This window comes from Lagopus muta, chromosome 1, assembly GCF_023343835.1.
Source record: "Lagopus muta isolate bLagMut1 chromosome 1, bLagMut1 primary, whole genome shotgun sequence".
Lineage (NCBI taxonomy): Eukaryota > Metazoa > Chordata > Aves > Galliformes > Phasianidae > Lagopus > Lagopus muta.
Window position 1 is genome coordinate 43,086,554 of NC_064433.1, and position 19,407 is coordinate 43,105,960.

Genomic DNA, 19,407 nt, shown 5'->3' on the forward strand with positions numbered 1-19,407 from the left:
TCACTATGGACTCAGTGCTACCATGCTCACCAAAACAGAAAATTCTATAGCCTTTTTTCCTGCATTTTCTACATGGAACACTGTGGCACTCGCTGCCATGGTTAAAGAATGCACAGGCTGTTCAAGAATTTGGCTATGAAGGGACAGGTGAAGGCACTTTTGCAGGACAGTTTGAACACAGGTACTGACTCGAAGGCATTTATTTAAGATATCCACCGGTTTCAAACATCTCAAGTCTGGTATGTTTTGGTATCCAGTAATGCCTTCCATGTAATAATTAATATCCCACAGTCAGCAACATATCTACTATAGCTTTCAGTAGAGCTCAGTGTTCACCTTTGGAGAAGTACAACTTAGAGAAAGAATAGAAGTCTTCATTTTTCTTCCTCTGTCTGGAAGTTTCTTAGCAATTTCTTTTTCTTGTATCTATTGATATTCTTCAAATTTACTAGACTTTATTTTTACATTCTCAAACAGTATTTCTATTCACCTCATTACAACAGCACAATTAAGCATCTGAAAATGGAATATGCACTTTTCATATAGGAAGATTACTTGACCAAAATATCAACTACATTGCACCAGTATAAATCAGAAATATCTTCACTGAAATTGAAGCAGCTACAATGTAAAAATAAGACAAATGTGATGACTTCAAGACCTAGTACTGTAATTCCTTGAGTAATTAGTTTCTCACTTTAAGCTTGTACCAGTCAATCTCCATCAGAAGTGGGAGGAAGAAGGAGAAAAAGAGAAGCTAAATAGGATCATTATACACAGCTTAGAAGGCATGTGATACTATTGTGGTAAACCTCACCAAGTTTTGTTATTCTCTGGTTTATTGTTTCATTTGTTTCCTTTCCCTGTTTCCTTGGACAAAGAAATTACTTGCTTTCATCAGGTAAGTGCTAAGTATTTTTGATTAGTAATTATTTAAAAGGAAATACTACCTTTTATTCTCAATCGCACCAAGTATTATAATTTTGTTCCTTCTTTTCTATGTAATACACATTTCATATCACGTTCTAAGCTTGCCTTCATTTGCTTTGATTATATAATGCTATTTTTTTATCAAATGTTAATCATGTATATGTATATTATTTTCCAGTTAAACTTCTCATGCTACACTCTTGCTAACTTCCTTCTGATCTGTCATCTCATGCTGTTTTTTCTGCTTGTTGCAGTGAAAATTTTTAGTTCACTAACATTTAACCTGCTACCTATTCTCTGTTGGGATAAGGGTTTAAATGAATAGACAAATACTTAGTGTATCTAAAAAAAGAGAAGCAACATAACAGTAATCCCTAAATCAGCTTTACATGATGCCTTAAAACAGGGGAATACTTTGTATAATTTAAATAGTAAACTCTAAAACCTATTTTATGTTCATTTGTGTACTCCCAGAGGAGAAGAAGACTGCTGAATTATATGCTGAGAGGTGGGCTAGCACAGGCACATGTCTTCTTCTGGATGAGTAAAAGTAATAGGGATACCAGCCTTTGAGAGTATGACTAACCCACTTTCCAAGTCAGTGACACCAAAGCAGTTTATCTGTTTTCTTGGAAACATGCCTGTGCTTCTGTCCCCTTCCTTCTTGAAATGTACTGCACACAGAGCAGCTGCCAAGCCAGATGAATGGTTCACTGGGGAGTATTACTGAAAATAAGCAGTATGCAGTTTGAAAATAGGACTTGGGAATAATTGCGGGAGAGGAAAACAAGCATGGTTTTCTCCACTGTGGTCTGCTCGTAAGCCCTTTTCCAAATGCTTCATGTACTATGGAAAATAAACTAGAGAAGAGGTGGTGTCTTGAGCTGAATCTAAAGCTCATTACTATCAATATTTTTTGAATAGTAAAGGTTTGGATCAAGCAAAAAAAAAAAAAAAAAAAAAAAGTATTCTAATCTCCCAGCATCTGGCACTCAAAGCCTCACACATTAGTAAAAGACTTAAAAGAGAGCACATAAATAGAACACAAAGTTTGGTGCCTAAGTCCAAAACCAAAGTTGAGACCTGCCCCTTACCAACTAAGACAATATGAACACAAGATATTCCTGACTGTCCCAGCATGTTTCTCTTTCTTCCTCTCTGCAAAGCTCTGTTTCCTCAGGGCATCTGAGAAAAAGTGCTGAAAAAGCATAAAGAAACTGACTTAATGTTAAGACACATAGATGAGCAATTTCTGCTGGGGATACAATTCGAACACTCATCCTGGAAGCAGGGAAAGGCTTATTTCATGCTCTTTTCCACCCAGCAGGATGCACACCTGTATTTTCTACTGCTTCCTGACCTTTATAGGCTCTTCAATGCAGTACACGAGAGAGAAAGAACATCTCCAACCCTTTCTGTTATAAAAGCATTCCTGTGCAAAAAGAATTTAAGATGTATTATTCTATAAAGATAGCAAGACAAAACACAAATCAAGGCCATGATTTCTATATTCTAGATTGGAGGCAGCTGTGTAGACTTATTGTCCCCATAAGAGGCTTTATAAGGATTTAAGGAACAATCAATGTGTAAAATTGGGTAAAGGCTGCTAGGAAAAGGATTATAAACCAGATCTCCCATTGTTAGTATCTATGTAGTAACTATGAAGCATATCTGTACATTTTATTCATTTTTTGTTCTTTTTCCAGTCCAGTCTATCCTGACTTTTTTTTTTTTTTTTTTTCTGTTTCCATTAGAATCAAGCTGAGAATCTCTCTATTTTCCCCTAAATGTCTTTCAAGCTAAATCTAAGCTTTTTTGGGGGTTACATGTGAACTTGTGGTTACAACCTTTTCCTTGTGCGCATTTGTAAACCAGAAAAGAAGTCTCACATTTTCATGAATATTCTAGTGTTCTGCAGTGAGGAAAGTGTTATAGGAAATGCATTTCCAAATAAACTAGCAGTGATTACACTTGTCTAGTTTTGGTGTGCACAATTGGAATATGCTTGAGTGTGCTTGCAGAATGCTTGCCAAGGAATATTTATCTAGATACACAGATGTTTGAGTGCCTTGTGCATCAAAATTCTCATCTAAAGAAGAGCTATACATCTATCAACTTACTGCACTTACTGGGATTAGAGAGCAACCAAACAGGTTTCTGAGGTCTGAGACTGAGAAGAATTTAGGCTCTCAACTCAGATTTTAGATGCGTAAATCCTTCATTAGGTCTGGTCCTACATTCACTAAATATGCTCATGACCGTCAGCTGAAGCAGAGTGAAATGTAAAGCCTGTACAACTACCATGTGTGTCTTATTTCTAGGATTATTTAATTGCAAACAGTTAGACTAAAATGTAACTGCAGGTCACTCCCAACCTAACAGATGATGTCAGGATCCATATAACTTGATCAGGCTCTTTAATTATTGCTAGTCTTGCAATATCACCCCAAAGGAAGTTGACATATATGGTGGTTTGAGTCATACCCTCAATGGTATCACAACTGAGTATTTAATATGGATCAGATAAAACCCATACCTGAATGCAAGAATGTGTCCTTACACATCCAGTTGTGAGTCCAAACTGGTCTGAGTTTCATCTTCAAATACAATATTGGTGAATTTGGTCTTCAGTACTTTATGAGTGACTGCTCCAGACTCTTTGGTTAATAGATTTCTGAAAAAAGTGATAACCAGAAAAATTTTTCTCTTAGTCACCACTGATGTTATTATTATTGTTTTTGGGTTTTAACATAGCTACTATGAGAACTGGGTTGTTCTCTTGGTCAGTAGGAATGCAGGACTATTTATATCAAAAAGAAAGCTAGCCCTGATCTTCAGATTACAGACCTTGCTCTAAACTATCTCAATGGTCTTTTTGATCAAACATACATGTTGTGTATATATTTATTTTAAGAATGCAGTCCTTATTCAAGGAAAAGTATCCACTACAGTAAATAATAATTGTGTAGTTCGGCATCTAGTAAAAATTTATTCTCAAGTGACATTGTTCTCCTATCATCAATGCTGCTTCATGTCTAGAATAATCATTGTTCTCCCTTCAGCTTTCTCCAGCTTTATTCATTCACTCCTTTTCTTTTTTCTTTTAATAAGAGAGAATAAAACTTCCTAGAACTCCAAGAGGAGGACGTACTACTCATATAAAATTGTTTTCATATTTCTTGTGTATGTCAGTAGGAGCACAGTAGATAGTGTTGTAGTTCCTCTCTTTCCTCTTTTTAATGCTAACATCTTTAGTACTTTTTGCACTCCTTGTAAATATTAGGCAGATATGGCAGTATGTTTTTTACAAAAAAAAACCAACAAACCAATCAACCAGAAAAACTTCCACAAAACAAAGCCCCATTGTGATTCATTTTCATTGTACCAGCATCTGTAAAGAACAATACATTTCTTTTTTCAAGGAAACTGATTTTTATGAGATGCAAAGACTGTAAAAGACAAGGAAGGTATACTAGCAATATATTTTACTTTTCTATTGTACATGGTCTTCCATTTTGAAAAACTTTCCAAAATCTTACAAAGAGACATTTTGTGTTTCAAATGTATTTTGACAGAAAACAGCATTGTAAGACTTGGACCCTATATTTTTCTGAGGTCTCATTAGATGGAAAGCAATATGCTTTTGTGATTGTGTGTAGATGTATGTCTATGTCTACATATGTGCAGATGCACATGTATGCCAATAGTTATAGAGTGCCATCTGCTGTCACATAAGACTAAACAGTGTTTCTGTTATGTTTTTAGGATCAATAAAGTTATGCCCTTCAAAGGCATTCTGGTTCAATCACAACTTTGCAGGCAAAGTGCATTTTTAAATTTCAAGAAGAAAGAGGTGCTTTTTCCTCTTGCCTTTTCTGCATTGATTCCTCCATACTGTGTTCTAGTTTAATTCATATCACTGCTTAATCTTCCTGGCTTTATTTTTTTGGTCATAAAAGAAGAAGTTTGTTGTGACATGCTTATGTAAAACACTGTTTATTTTATCAAAATGATAGTCTATCTAGACACGTGGTGTCAGGATGAGTGAAAATGGCTTTAAACTAGAAGAGGGTAGAATTAGACTAGATATTAGAAAAAAATTCTTTACTGTGAGGGTGGTGAGACAGTGGAACAGGCTGTCCAGCGAGCCTGTGAATGCTACCGCCCTGGAAACATTCGAGGCCAGGCTGGATGGTGCTTTGAACAGCCTGGTTCAGAGGTAGGTTTCTCTGCCTATAGCAGAGGGTTGGAACTAGGTGATCTTAAAGATCACTTGCAACCCAAAACATTCTATGTCTCTATGATTCTATGATTTAGACCAACTGGTTGTTTTCTTATTTATTTATAGAGAAATTACAGACAGTCTAGGCATAACTTAAATAACAGCAGAGGTGTTCAGAAGTAACATTCAAACTCCATTTTAGGAAACAAACTTTGAATTGTTTTTTAGGAGAAAAGTCTGCCTTAAGAATTGGGTCCACATAAAAACTAAGGCAAAAATAAACTTTGCCATTTCTCACAGCTTCCTGAGAAAAGCAAATCCAAAAACACTAGCAATATAGTATTTCATTTAAGACTGAAAACTTGCTCAAATGCTGTGTTTCCTAAGACTGTTTACTACTTCCCTCTTGTGGCTTGTGCCATAAAATATTTCTTTTAAAAGTTATGTTGCTTAAATTACTCTCTCTTTCAACCAGCAATGTTGTGAACATTTAGTAAATATAAGCTTGGGACAGTTTCCAGATGGGCTCTCAAGTGGCTTTTACTTGAAAATTTACTTGAAGGCTTTTGACTAGGAGATCAAAAACATTTTAATATTATAACATGTTTTGTAGCACAGACTTGGCTTTCAGTTTAGGTTGGGTGGTTCATACGGATGAAAATTTTCTAAATTCAAATATTCAGGGAAATCACAAGAAGATATTCATCTCAGTTTTTAAGAAAGCTGGAAGAATGAAAGCCATCCATGTATCCTTCTGGACAAGGATGCTTAATCATTTTAGGAATGTAGCCAGAAAATCAAACATATATTCCTATATCTGACATGATTACAAAACCAAGCCTTCTACTTTGATACGATATCTTTATGTGTTGCCATGATTATTTTTGTTCTCTATTAAACGCATTCCTGCAGAAATTGCAGAAATTTCTGAGTATTGACACACTAATGAGGCAGTATTTTGTGCTTTGTCTCCTTATGCATTTTCAAAACCAAGTCTAACTTTTGCTACTTCCTTCTTTTTTCTTTTTTCTTTTTTTTTTTTTTTTTTTTGGTGTGTGTGTTTGGGGGCCAGGAAGGGAGATCATCAAATCAAGATACATGTAAGTTGACTTTCAGAGTTGCTATCATTAGTATTTAATTTTAATTTTAATTTTAATTTTCAATTAACAACTGCAAGTAAGCTTTTAATATACACACCCACATTAAAAAAAAAAACGAAAAAAAAAAACCAGAACAGTAAAATAAGATAGTAGCTGTGGAGAGGATTTCAGAACCGATACTGACTTCTCATTCACCCTCATTAACAAAATACATAGCAGTTATGAAATGGTCTTTTAAAGTAATAATCTGAATGCATGTTTGATTTTGGATTCTTCTTTATACACTTCACATATTTAGGTAAATCAATCAAGCTTTTCATTAAAAAATGAGTTGAGAAAACAGAACTGTAGCTGTTGTTTTTTTTTGCTGTTGTTTAAAGAAAATCAACTTTCAATTACAAGAAATGGGATGGAAGAAATCTAGGAGATATTAGACAAGCCACCAAACTGTGAGAACTGTCAACTTTAATATACCTTCAGAAAGATATAATGTACTTCATTTTGATAAAAACTAGATGACTATAAAGCCTAGCATTAGATTTCAGGGGATGATCACTGGTAAAACTCTTTCATATTTGAACATTATGAACCTAGTCATTCCATAGAGAAGAATGTTTCTAAATGAAAAGCTTGCATTCCAGAAATGGAAATTGCAATTGGAGTTACATTATGTAATGCAAAACCATACAAAGGGAAAAAGAAATAAAAATATTTTAAGACATTTAATTTATTTCTAAAACTAATAGATATGGACAGTAAGGATACAGGAATACAATACCTTCATGACTTTAGAAAGTTTAAATATAGAGTTTTAAGGAATACACACTGTATTGCATTGCAGTCACTTTAAACTTAAGGCATTTAGTCTCCTATTTCAGGAGAGGGAAGGAGAGATGGAAATTTCCACAACAATGCAGCCCAGGTTCCTATGGTAGGGTGAGAATAATTGCAGTCTGGAGGTGCCTGTCTTTCTCCTCTGACTACAGGCTGTCTTGAGCAGTTTGTTAGATTACTAACATTTAGATAGCTAAAATTAGGGAAGATAAATTTCACCTTGCATTAAGCACTTTCCCATGAAACCTGAAACATGAAAAAGACTGTGAGTTGGAAGATAATGAGATTATCTGCATTGCTTATGACAGTGCTGCACTGGAGAACCTCTGGTCTTCAGCTGACCTCCTCGTATACAAGGTAAAGCGCAGAACAAGGTAAAACACAGAACAAGAAAGCATATAATACCCTAGAGAGCTTATCCATTCCCCACTGTCAAAGTTATTAATATCTCTGCCAGAGCAGGAGTATCGTCCCACGCTGGTCTGCTATAAAACTATGATCTCAGTCATTCTTCTATAATGAACTTTCTAACAAGCCAGAAATGAAGAAATGTTAATACATTGTATTGATATCTTCTCAGTTGCTTAAGAATGACTTACTTGCTTTTTTTCACAAAGGTTAAATTTCCATCACAAGTGAAAATATTGAAAAAAGAGAACGTTTTAAAAATCTAAAAGCATTCATAACCATCTGGACTCCATCTTATACTTATCAAGTGGTAAGATAAAGGCTTCTGTGTAATTATAGGTGGGCTATGATGTCCCACTTTCTCTTCTTCTAAAAGATTCATTTTAAATATCCAAGGCTAAAATCTGATAAAATCTTTTTTTATTTCCGAGTATGTATCCCAGCCACACTTCTCAATCAATGTATGACTTGTATTTTTTTTTCCTTCAAGTTGCATACACAATAACTTTGCAGACTTTCACAGAAGATATAGAACTGCATGACAATGTACAAAATCTCTTCAATATTAGGTATTTTTTCTTTTAAGAAAAGTCAAATCTCTGGCCAACTTTTCTTCCTTCTTCCTGTGTGACATACAGAAACCCTGTGTAATCATCTGTCTAGAATGGTGTCCGTACTAGATACATAGTCTGTTTAGGGAGTGTATACAAAATTCTAGTTAAGGGAAAGATGTTACAGTTTATTCCATATCAAGGACTGAATTATATTATTGTACTCTATTAACTAGTTTTTAAAATCTGAATGACATCTAAAGGAGCTGAACACATACTAAAGCTGCATCACTCAGAAGTAGTAGGTCATAAAGAATGCACAATAGCATGCAATCTAAAATATATTTGCTATCAGTTTGCCTTGTAACACGCTTTAACGTGGCACCAAATTTTCAAGCACACCCCAATGTTGGTGGCTATTTTTTATTTTCATCTAGGAGAATGCTGTAAATTACTTGTTTCTGTTTCTGTTAGATCCAGTAGCTAAAATAGAATTAGGCATACAATGACATTTGAGATGAAACTTCAGGGAGTAATATAACAATAACTGTAAAAAATTAAGAGGTGAAATGAAATTGAAAACAATTAGTCTGGTGAAATTTCTTCACTGACGTATTAGTGACGTAACTCTAAGAACCTCCATCAGATACTGTTTTTCAGAGATAGACAAGCCTCTTATTAAAATAGTTTAAATGGTTGTGGCAGAAGATTAAAAACTGATCATTCATTTTTCTATTAGAGAAGAAATAACATTACTTGAAATTCATAAATTATTCTTTTGGTCATAGAATACATAATGAATAGAATTTTTGTTCATCACTTACTTATTATTAATTTAACAGACACAGAGATGGCATACTGTATTATCTCGAATTTCATTTTATATTCAACAGAATCCTCAGTGTTGGGTTTAGTACAGTGGCCAAGAGGAATGTAAGGGTGGAGTAACAAATGAGCAAAAAAAGCAAGTATTTTTCAGCAGCATGCCCAAAAGAAAAAATGTGTCTGCTGCCCATGACAGAACACAGACACCATGGAAAAATTGTGCATGTTTTTTTTTAATGAATCATAAAATCATAGCATCATTTTGGTTGTATAAGACTTCTAAGATGAATCAAGTCCAACTGTCAACTGAATACCATCATTCACACTAAACCGTGTCCCTAAGTGCCACATCCACACATTTTTTGAATAGCACCAGGGATGGTGACTCCACCACTTCCTTGACCAGCCTGTTTACCTAACCACTCAGTCAGAGAAGAAATTTTTCCTAAAATTTCAACCTGAATATCCTCTGGCACAACTTCAGGCCACCACCTCTCATCCTATTGATAATTACTTGGGAGAAGAGACTGACCCTTACCTTGCTACAGCCTTCTTTCAGGTCATTGCAGAGTGAGTGGTAAGATCTGTCCTGAGCCTCCTGTTTTCTAGAATAAACAATCCCAGATCCCATATCCACTCATCGCAAGACTTGTATTCCAGGCCAGGAGAATTCTGTGGGAGACAGTATCAAAGGCCTTGCTAAAATCCACAGCTTTTTCCTCATCCACAAGATGGGTCACCCAGTTGTAGAAGATCAGGTTGGTCATGCAGGACCTGCCTTTCATGAACTTATGCTGGCTGGATATGGTTTCCTTGTTTTCCCACGCATGCTGTGTGACAGCACTGAAGATGATCTGATCCATAGCCTTCCCTGAAACTGAGATCAGGCTGACAGGCTGTTAGTTCCCTGGATTATTTTTCCAACTCTTCTAGTAGATGGGCATAACACTGGTAAGTGTCCAATCATCTAGGACCTCCTTGGTTGATCAGGACTGCTGATAAATTAAATTGCTTGGCAATCAATTCTGCCAGCTCCCTCAGGTTAATCCCATTTGGCCCCATAGGGTTGTAATAGTCTACGTGGAATAGCATGTCTTCTCCTGAGCTATTGGGGGGTTTATTCTGCTCCCCATCACTGTCTTTCACCTCAAGGGGCTGAGTACTCTAAGGATAATTTATCTATTAAAGATAGAAGCAAAGAAGGCACAGACTACAATGATTGCAAGGTATGTATTTGGGATATAGCTACTTACTTGGCTGGAGACACATGCAGGGAATTTATACTTGTAATGCTTTCTCCAGCTAATATGCAAACAGTTGTAAATGTATGGAAATTAATGATACTGATGAAACTGCAACAACATTTACATAGACAATATGTATTTATACGTATTAAAATATAAAATATTATCCCTCTTTCCATCCAACAACTGCTCTTATTCCAGGACCTACTTTCATCTTTTCTATCTTTCATCAGGAGAAAAATGTACAAAACTTATTAAACACAAACAGAAAGTTTTCTAAATGTTCCTTTTTTTTTTTTTTTTTTTAAGACATCAGTATGATACTTATTAATATATATTAAAGCTCACTTGAAATGTATTCCATTGATTTCAAGATAAGATATACATTATTTATGCTGTATTTCTCAAACTGAAAGCAATGTAAATCTCAGGGGTTTTAGAGGAATTCTGCATGGCACAGATACTGAGTCTGTATAGAGTGCATATTTAGACATAACAGCATCAAAGGAGCTTCTACTTTTGTCCTTTTTGCACAATTATAGTACCCCCAAGTACTCCATTTGTCTTTAAAGGGAGGTACCTTCTGAGTACAATTTGGCTGGAGGAAAATGGCAGTGAGTACCTGTCATTTGGGTAGCCGTCACAACATCTCTAAGCACACTGCAGATTCCCCTTAAGGCGAGGTATGACACATACCCAGCAGCCCCAAGCACAGGTACTGCCTGTGAAAAAGTAAAGGAAGGAGCTGCACCTATCACATCCCTTTGGATGGATCTCCATAAAGAACACCTGTCAGCCATACAGCAAATCTACATGTTTTCAGGGTCTTCTCATCATAGATTAATCTCTGGTGTCTTGTGACAATCTTATATCAAAAGGACATACCTATATGCCAGGTAACCCAGGTCAGCCTTTTGTTAGGAGTGAGGGAGGAGTGAGAGACTGTCACCATGCTGTGACAAAGGCACTACAAACATTCTATCTTCACAGACCCTGCAAGCACGAGATTCTCATACAGCATCCAAGCCTCACCCAATCACTTACCCACTCCTGGGGCTGAAAAACCCATCTCAGCCTGGAAGCAGGTTGCAAGTCTCTGTCTGAGTCCAACCACAACTACCACAGCCAGCAAGATGTCCCTTTTTGAGCAGCTTCATTATGGAGTGGGTCACAGAAACTTCAGGTTAATTCTGCTGTTGCTGAGATCAGGCTGATAGGCCTGTTGATACACAGCAGGCTACATTTCTGGAAATAGGTCCTATGAAGTACATACAGGAAGGAAGGAAGTATATGGACCCTCATGAAAGTATGCCTCTTTTTTATGGTACTCTTTTCTATCTTCCACTCACTTGTGACATACAATAGAGCAGAGAGAACTTTACATAGATCGATGATGGGACATTTTAGAGTAAAATGGTATTTCATGGCACAGATAAGTTAGAGTAGGTGAACACTAAATATCTTACAACACATCTGTGAGAACCTGGTGGATGTCTAGATGAGAGAATCTTACAGTTTGGGTATTTGTGAGCTACTGAGAACGTCCTAGGAATGTTGTGCATTGATACCAGTGAACAAGATTCATATTCCCTGATGCCTCCACACCACCTTTTTCCTATCCCCATCCATCTCCATGTGATATAGCTTTTGGCACAGATCCTGCTGTTCTCCTCTACACCTGTGCTGCTATGCCTGGCCTCCACTGCCGGATCACCATTGCCAGTTTCTTATACCCTTCAGCTCCTCTCTGATCATATCCTTTGAAATAGCAGTTGTGGCCCTCACTCTGGCAGAGACTTCAAAATTCTGCAGAAAGGCTGTATTTATAAAATATTGCTTTAGATGTGTTTCAGAAGAAATGCTCAGGAAATAGAAGGGAAAATAAATCCCTTCTTTCAGGTGCCCTCTCTCATCTACCAGCCACGGAGATTTTCTGGGAACATTTTTGAAGGTTTAGTTAGCTTTCTATCTTAAAAAGACAGGCAAATTTTGTTAGGAGACTTCAGCTTTGCCTCAAAATCTTAACATAATATTAAAGGGAATTACATGATTTAAAAGCAGCAAAGGCCAAGTAGAGCATCCAGTGCAAGTGTTCAGGAGTCCAATCCTGCTCTGCTTAGCATATTTTGTGGTACTTTTGTCCATTCTACATGAGACTTAAAAGGAATGTGGCTTTCTGTGCTTCTCAGGAGATTACCTGACAGTTTATGTGATTTTAACCTCTAGAAGTTTGGAATGTAAAAAGATAAATATTTGTGATTTTCTTTCATTACAACAAATTCCATTTTATACCATACTAATTTCAGTTACCTACAGCAGCTAAAACATATTATAAATCTACACCAAGGCAGATATATGTGGAAATGGACTACTCACTTATTTCACCTTTATTGCTCTTTTGCAGGGAAAAAGAGCTCTGGCTAAGCAAGATCTTTCCTATAATTGTCAGTACATCTCCTCTGTTTTTAACCCTAACTTCTGCTCTTCTGGCTTAGCATGACTTTTTTTTCCCTTCCCTCTCTTTTTACTTTTAATCTTTCCAGTCATTTCTCAATAATTTTTTCAGATGCTTTGGGAGATTTTATGACATACTTCAGAGTATTCTGCAAAGCTGTAGGATGTCTGAAGTTCACTGTAAGCTTTACTGATTCGCTGTAGCTTGTGGAAGAACTGATGTTCCACCAAAGCCAAGGATTTTGATACAGATTTTACTGGGGTTCAAATGCTACCCTGTTTCTGCTGTTGTCCAGCTTCACTTACCACTCCCAAGAGATGGCCTCTGCTTAAAGTATGGGTATGCAACTGATATGATGTTATCTGTCATACAGCAGGCTGAGATTTATCTTCAGAATTCTGCTTTTTAACTATATATCCTAGATGTTTCAGAAATTAATCTGGGTAAAATGTTTGCTGTTATGTAGTGGGTACTCTGGCTGTAACACACGCAAGTTTTGCCTCATTGTAATTTGATGTGCTCTGTTTTGAAAACACAGTGCTTTTCCCTCTGGACTGAAATATTCATAAGAAAAAAAAAATATTGTGCAAAAACTGCCTTTTTACATGAACCAAAGTGAAAACCCAGCAAATGGCTTAAGTTATAAACTATTAATTGAGTTGCTAATTAGACATATACTGTGATGGAAATAATGGTTTTGAGTCACCTTAAGTGACTCAGTTCTGGAATAAAGTATTGAATTTCCAGGCAATGATATTCTTCTAGCAATGTGAATGCTGAACAAGACTATTGTGATTAATGGCTATCATAGTTGATAAGAATGAACTAATCATGACTATCAATTTTCTGTGGAAGTAATTCTTTTGTGCCTTACTGTTGATCAGGTAGTAAAAGCCTAGATATTTGTGGATATGTTTACAGTAGAGTGTATGTTCTTAATTCTTTGGGTGTAGAACACTTAAAATGAACTTGTTATCAGATTCAGTCAAAATACAACAGCAAACCTGTACAAATAATGAGTTCTTATCTATCTTTGAAAACAGGGGCCTTCCAAAAGTGATTTGTATAATGAAAAAGTATCCAGTATCACCAGACACATATTGACCACTACAGTTCAATTTCTTGGTGCAGTATGTAAACACATGTACAGAAAATCAATTACCTCTACTACTGAGAATATTAACTTTCAAGAATATTATATAGTTATATATATTTATATATCATATAAATTATATTAAAAATATATAAATCTTTGTTGCTACTGAGAAAATAGCAACAGACACTTAAGGTCTCAAGGTATTAAATAACTTTTATTCCAGATACTGGTAACAAAATCATCCCTCCTATTTTTCCTCAACTGTATTCACTGACTGTCATGGCAAAATGACATATGTCAAACTCAAGATTTAAACACTTATTGCCATATGTCTAGGTACCCTGAGAAATGAGAAGGAAAAAACTGTTTAGACCGTCTCTGAGTTTAAGGGAAGTGTCGATATTCATGCTGAATATCTTGTAATCGAATCCTAGTGTGCTTGTTCCTATGCCCATTTGATATAGATCCTCCGTGTCCCAACATCTGAGAATAGAAACAACTTTAAATGTCAGATCCTTTCACTGTTCACTGCTTAGAGAATGGCAAGAGATTGAATTGGTGAGAGATGTCCAGTTGCACTGTTTCTATCAACCTCAAACAGAGTTATACATCAGCCTTCAGCCTATAAATCTGCATAGAGTATTGCTTATTTGTAAAGCTGTGGGAAAATCTCATCCATACAGATCTACCCATCACAAGGGAAATTTATTTTTCCATTTTCTCCATCTCCTTCCTGATATTCTTTTGAGAATGAAGAACGTGCTAGCCTTCAGGTTGGCTCACTTGCTTCAGGAAGAAGTAGGGACTCAGTGTGATAGCTGAGGGCAGCCCGAAGCTCTTCCCACCTCTCGTGAGCCTCTGGGAAGCCATGCAGGCTCAGCTTTTCATGGTTAATCCCTACAGAATCATCACTGAATTAGATGCCCCAATGCTTTGCAACTATGGGGAAGGGTCTTTGAAAAGGTCTTTCAGTTTTGATTTAGTTGAAAAAACTTCTGAGTGATCAAACTCTCAGAGCCAGTTTCTGAAGGAGAAAGTCAGCTGAATCCTAATGTTGGAATACCATGCAGATATTTTGGGGCACAAGGTTAGTTCCCTTCTAGAGTTTTCATTGAGAAGTGGGGCTTTAATTTGCATGGGTCTCTATTGCTATACTAGGAAAAAATGTCAGTCTCTCAAGCAATAATACTTACTAGCTTTCCCTACTGTGAATTTTCAAACATAGATGCAATTTATCCACCTCATCCACTCTTGTTTTTTCAGCAGCTGAACAGGTCAGTCTACTTCATCCTGAATCAATTGAATTTTTTTTTTTTTTCCTACTGAGAGCACAAGTAATAAATAGCAATCTTATTTAAAGAGCACTGCAGTGGGCGTGCAATAGCTATTCAATAGTTTCAGTGCCAGAATAGTCTTTGTTTGATGGCAACGTGGGTTCTCAATTGGTCTGAAAACATTAAAGATCTGAGGAAAGCCATTTTCCTTCTTAATAGGAGAATCAATTGAACTGAACAGAACAGTTCAGGCTCATGTGATTAAATAACGTGTGCTAAGGAGATGGAGTTTGTGCCCTACATTTTAGCCCCTAAAAAAGGCCTGCAAATGCTAACCAGCTCTGATCATCACAAAAGATTGGCTAACAGAATACAGTTGGACAAAGGTGATTCTTCATCTTTTTCTGTTGTGTGTGTGTGTGCATAGAAGTATATTACAAATGGCTTTTTTTGATTTATTGACTTTTCAGGCAAAAAAAAAAAAAAAGTGAAAAATTTCCCGAGGATTAGAACTCAGCCAGCAAGAAACATTTATTTGGTTTAAGTTACTACCAAGTCCAGTGCAAAATAAGACAGAATCTAATTTCATTAACCTTCATTTCAATATACATGGGTTCAAGAAAGGCTACACTTTGTGCTAGATACCATTGACTTTATTGACCTCAGAATAGTAAAGCCTGGCTCCTTGTCATAAAAGAAGTTCTTTTATGCATAGAAGATGCATAGTAATTTGTCTCCTTAGGCTCTTTACCTTTCCAATCCTCACTACAATTTGGTGTTCTTAAATGTGTTGTTTCTTATGTGTGAAATATGGAGGCATTTAGCTGCCTATTTTAAAATGAATTCAAAATAAGCATTTTATTTTCAACATTAAATTCTTAAAATGCCAAAATCAACAAACAATATGATTATGTATGGATTTATTTTGTACTTGTCATAGAATAACAAGTACAATTTTACAGCATTTTTTCTACAGTAGCATAAGATATTGTCAATGGCAGAATGCTTGTTCCTTTGCTAAAAGGACTGAATTTCTTCAAAGTTTAATTTTAGGAAAGAGTAGTAATAATAATAATGCAACTTCTGTTTAGTGAAATGTTGCAATATTATTTAAATTAATATTTTTAAAAATTGTGCATTATACCACCCTTTCTGTTATCTACACTGTCAGAGTTTTTGCTCATATCACAACATTCTGTGTATCACTACACAGAAACTGAAATTTCTTTTCCTGGAACTTTGCTCTTTACCCTGAAGACATTTGCAGCACTGCCTTTGACTTTATTGAAATTAGAATGTAAACTTTCAAAATCCAAGTAATCAGTGTTTTAAACACAGAATTATTTTTGGTTTGTTTTCTATTTCACTTGCTTTGTAATCATTGTTTTTCGAGTTTTGAAGTAAATCTTACAGTAGATAACTTATTTGCCCAGTGGATTCTTTTATCTTCCAGATTCTTTTCATTCTCTCTCTCTCTCTCCTATGCCTTTTCAGTAATATTCTGTTGTAAAGTGTCATAGTTGACATAATAATAGTGGTCATAAAAGCAAAGAATCACCTCAACTAATTCCTTTCCATATTCTGCATGGCTATGCTGCAATCCGGATGGAAAATGAGATGGATTGGGTGGCACATTTCTGAGCTGTTACAGTTTATGGTGGCTGCCGTAAAGATTTCACACAAGATTCTTGCCTCTGAAAGAAATTCAGTCAATTGATGGATTTGTCCTCTAAAACATAGACTATTTAATCATGGCATTCCCCAGACAATAAGTATCTTCTGTATTCAGTTAGATGTTTCTCATGTTGTTTATCAGTTAGCTGTAAAATGGTCATGATTTCATTACTGTTAACCATACATCAGTGTAAAATCACATCACTGAAAAAAACAAAACAAAAAAAAAACAAAAAAAAAACAAAAAAACAAGGCTCCTGAGAGCAAAAAAACCCCAACAATCAAGATTCCCTACCTGAATCATTTCAGCCTGTTGGTGAAATAAGCTCTCAACATCAACTGAGCTCCTCAGGGGATCTGTGATGTCTGCTGATTTCCATGGAGCTACTCAGTCTGTGCCCTGTGCATCACTGAAAGAAAGTGCCCACGTAAGTACACAGAGAACTTCCCAGGATCTTCAAGTCAAAGCTAGCTCTATGAAGAACATTAGTTTGCCTTTCCTGAGGGGAAGTAACATCAAATTCCAGAAGTTTTGGACTACATAAACCGAGAATGAGGAACTCAGATTTATATCAGCAGCAGAAAAAGCAGGCTACAAGATTTGCTGCATATTTTAAGCACTGCAGTGCTTTTTAGGTACAATGTGACATTAGCAAGTCAGTTTAAAAAACATCAAAATGAAGTACAAAGAAGAGCCAATTTTTCTCTCACAATCCTAAAGGCAGAGGAAACAACATGGAAAATAGTAAATAACATGGTTATTAATCCTGAATTAAGCTGCAGTTGATTATTCTCTTTAGATTTGCTGGGCTTTATGTCTTCGTTTCTATGGTAAACAGTGAGGGGAAATGGAAGAAAATTACTAAGCAATGCCTTGAATGATGATCACCTCTCATACATTAACTCCCCCGCAAAATACATATAACTCACTGTTTGCTGTGTGCTGACGGGCATAAGAGCACAATGTTCTTTCTCTTCATCACAGATTAAACTGCCTTACTAGGACTGGAAATCAGACTTGCTAATCAACAGTTCTCAGGACACCCTGTAGATCTCTGTTTATGGATGGAACAGACATGTGCCATTAATGAAGAGTGGTCTTTGGGCCTTCCTCCTGTGGCCCTATCAACCCTCAATGCCACTGAAAATAAAATCTAGAATAGAAAAAAAAATAGAAAAATAAAATAACATTTTTTTCTAGTAGATTCTAATACTACATGTGCTATGAAGCAGTCATTTATTTTATTTGCATGCAAACACCATGTCTCTTAAGCTTGTCCATAGGAGACATTTATCCAGTTTGTGTGTGGGTAACTGAGATTGTCTTACTCTTCTTATTTTTCATAAATCTGCAATTTCTCTAGTTTTGTTAAACATTTCTAAATTTTGTAAAGTTTTTCTCCTAGTAAGTTCCTTGTTTTATTATTTAGCATTTTATATATATATATATATATGTATATATATATATATATATATATATATAATTTTTGTGGCTCAGCCTTGTAACACCATAGGCTGAACAACAGAAAGTACTGAGCAATCCTGACAAGCTAGCTACATAAGATGAGACTGAAATAAATAGGTGATGATTCAATAAATGGAAAGCTAATTAGTAGCACAAAAAAAAAAAAAAAAAAAAGCCTGCAATACTTCTGTTTTTTGGGTTTTTTTTTTTTAGATTTCCTTCCTGCTATAATTGATGCCAAATCCTTATATCAACATTTCAGAAGGAGAAAATCATATGATAAACCACTATTTCAAGCAGTCATCAAGACAATAATAACATAATTGGCTCTGTAGTATTCAGAGGGGTATCAATCATTGTCTCAGGGTGGCACATATGTTCTTGTGGGAATACTCCTGAACTTTTTCTTGACAGTTAGGTTAACTTATTTTAATTGCTTTAGTTGGTGAAAGATTTATTGGAACTAATGCTTAACTAATTAAGCAACAGTTGACTACAGTACTGAAATAAAATCCTACATATGATCACAGTTTTCTGTATTGTCTTTTTATTGACCTGGGGAAATATGCCCAAGGATATGAATTTAGTTGTTATTACATTAGTATCTCTGTGCCTTGGCTCATCATTCAAGCTAATCCCAACAGCATGTTTTCCTTATTAAAACTATAGAAAGTTTTAGAAATGAGTATTCATGGAAAATGAATTTTAAATTCATTCACACTTGTATTCAGGTTAAAGAACAAACTTCTACCTGATAGGTTATGGCTGCTTTTCCTTTAGGAACTATATCCTGAAAAGACAGTGAAGACAAATGCGAGCCTTGTTGTAACCCTGTGTATCTACATCCACATGTGATGGCCATGGCAGATCTGTCTTTGTTTACTCAGTGACCCATTGGATTGGTTAGAAATCTTGACACTTGGGGGTTAGAAACATCTTGTAAGGCACTGCCTAAACATCAGATAACACACCATCATTAATGCGATACTAAAGTGTCAGAGATTTTTCATGAGGTTAAGACATATGGCACAGGACACAAAGGAGACCTCTTTCCTTCCGGAGTGAGAGTAGGATGTCACAGTATCTAGAACGACACTAGAAGGCTGTACAGGAGCAACTGAATATTGCCTCTATGATGACAGCAGGTGGGATAGCTGGTATTTCATCAAGAGCAGGGCAGCTGCCTAACCACACTGCAGATAAATAGACATGAGATAATGACATGAGATAAAAACCACTGTGAGATAATAGACATGAAAGCACAGGTTCAAGCTTTCCACTTTTCCTTCCTTGCCCCAGCTCTTCCTCTGTCGTCAACTTCAGGATGTA

The 19,407-nt window shown here is 35.9% G+C and overlaps 1 protein-coding gene and 1 long non-coding RNA gene across 4 annotated transcripts in view; one reads left to right on the forward strand and one right to left on the reverse strand.

Moving 5' to 3' along the window:
* Positions 1 to 17,838, reverse strand: part of LOC125688472 (uncharacterized) — a 41,168-nt gene extending 23,330 nt beyond the window's left edge. The window contains exons 1-4 of one of the 3 annotated variants that reach the window (XR_007374735.1): positions 17,544 to 17,838; positions 16,909 to 17,023; positions 9,409 to 9,542; positions 3,467 to 3,604 (exon numbers count right to left, since the gene is read on the reverse strand). This is a non-coding gene — a long non-coding RNA (uncharacterized LOC125688472). Of the gene's footprint in view, positions 1 to 3,466; positions 3,605 to 9,408; positions 9,543 to 16,908; positions 17,275 to 17,543 lie in introns of those variants that run through there. The other 2 variants (XR_007374733.1, XR_007374734.1) reach the window with 2 other exon arrangements.
* Positions 1 to 19,407, forward strand: part of TMTC3 (transmembrane O-mannosyltransferase targeting cadherins 3) — a 1,052,995-nt gene that overhangs the window by 898,757 nt on the left and 134,831 nt on the right. The gene's annotated exons all lie outside the window — the stretch shown is intronic.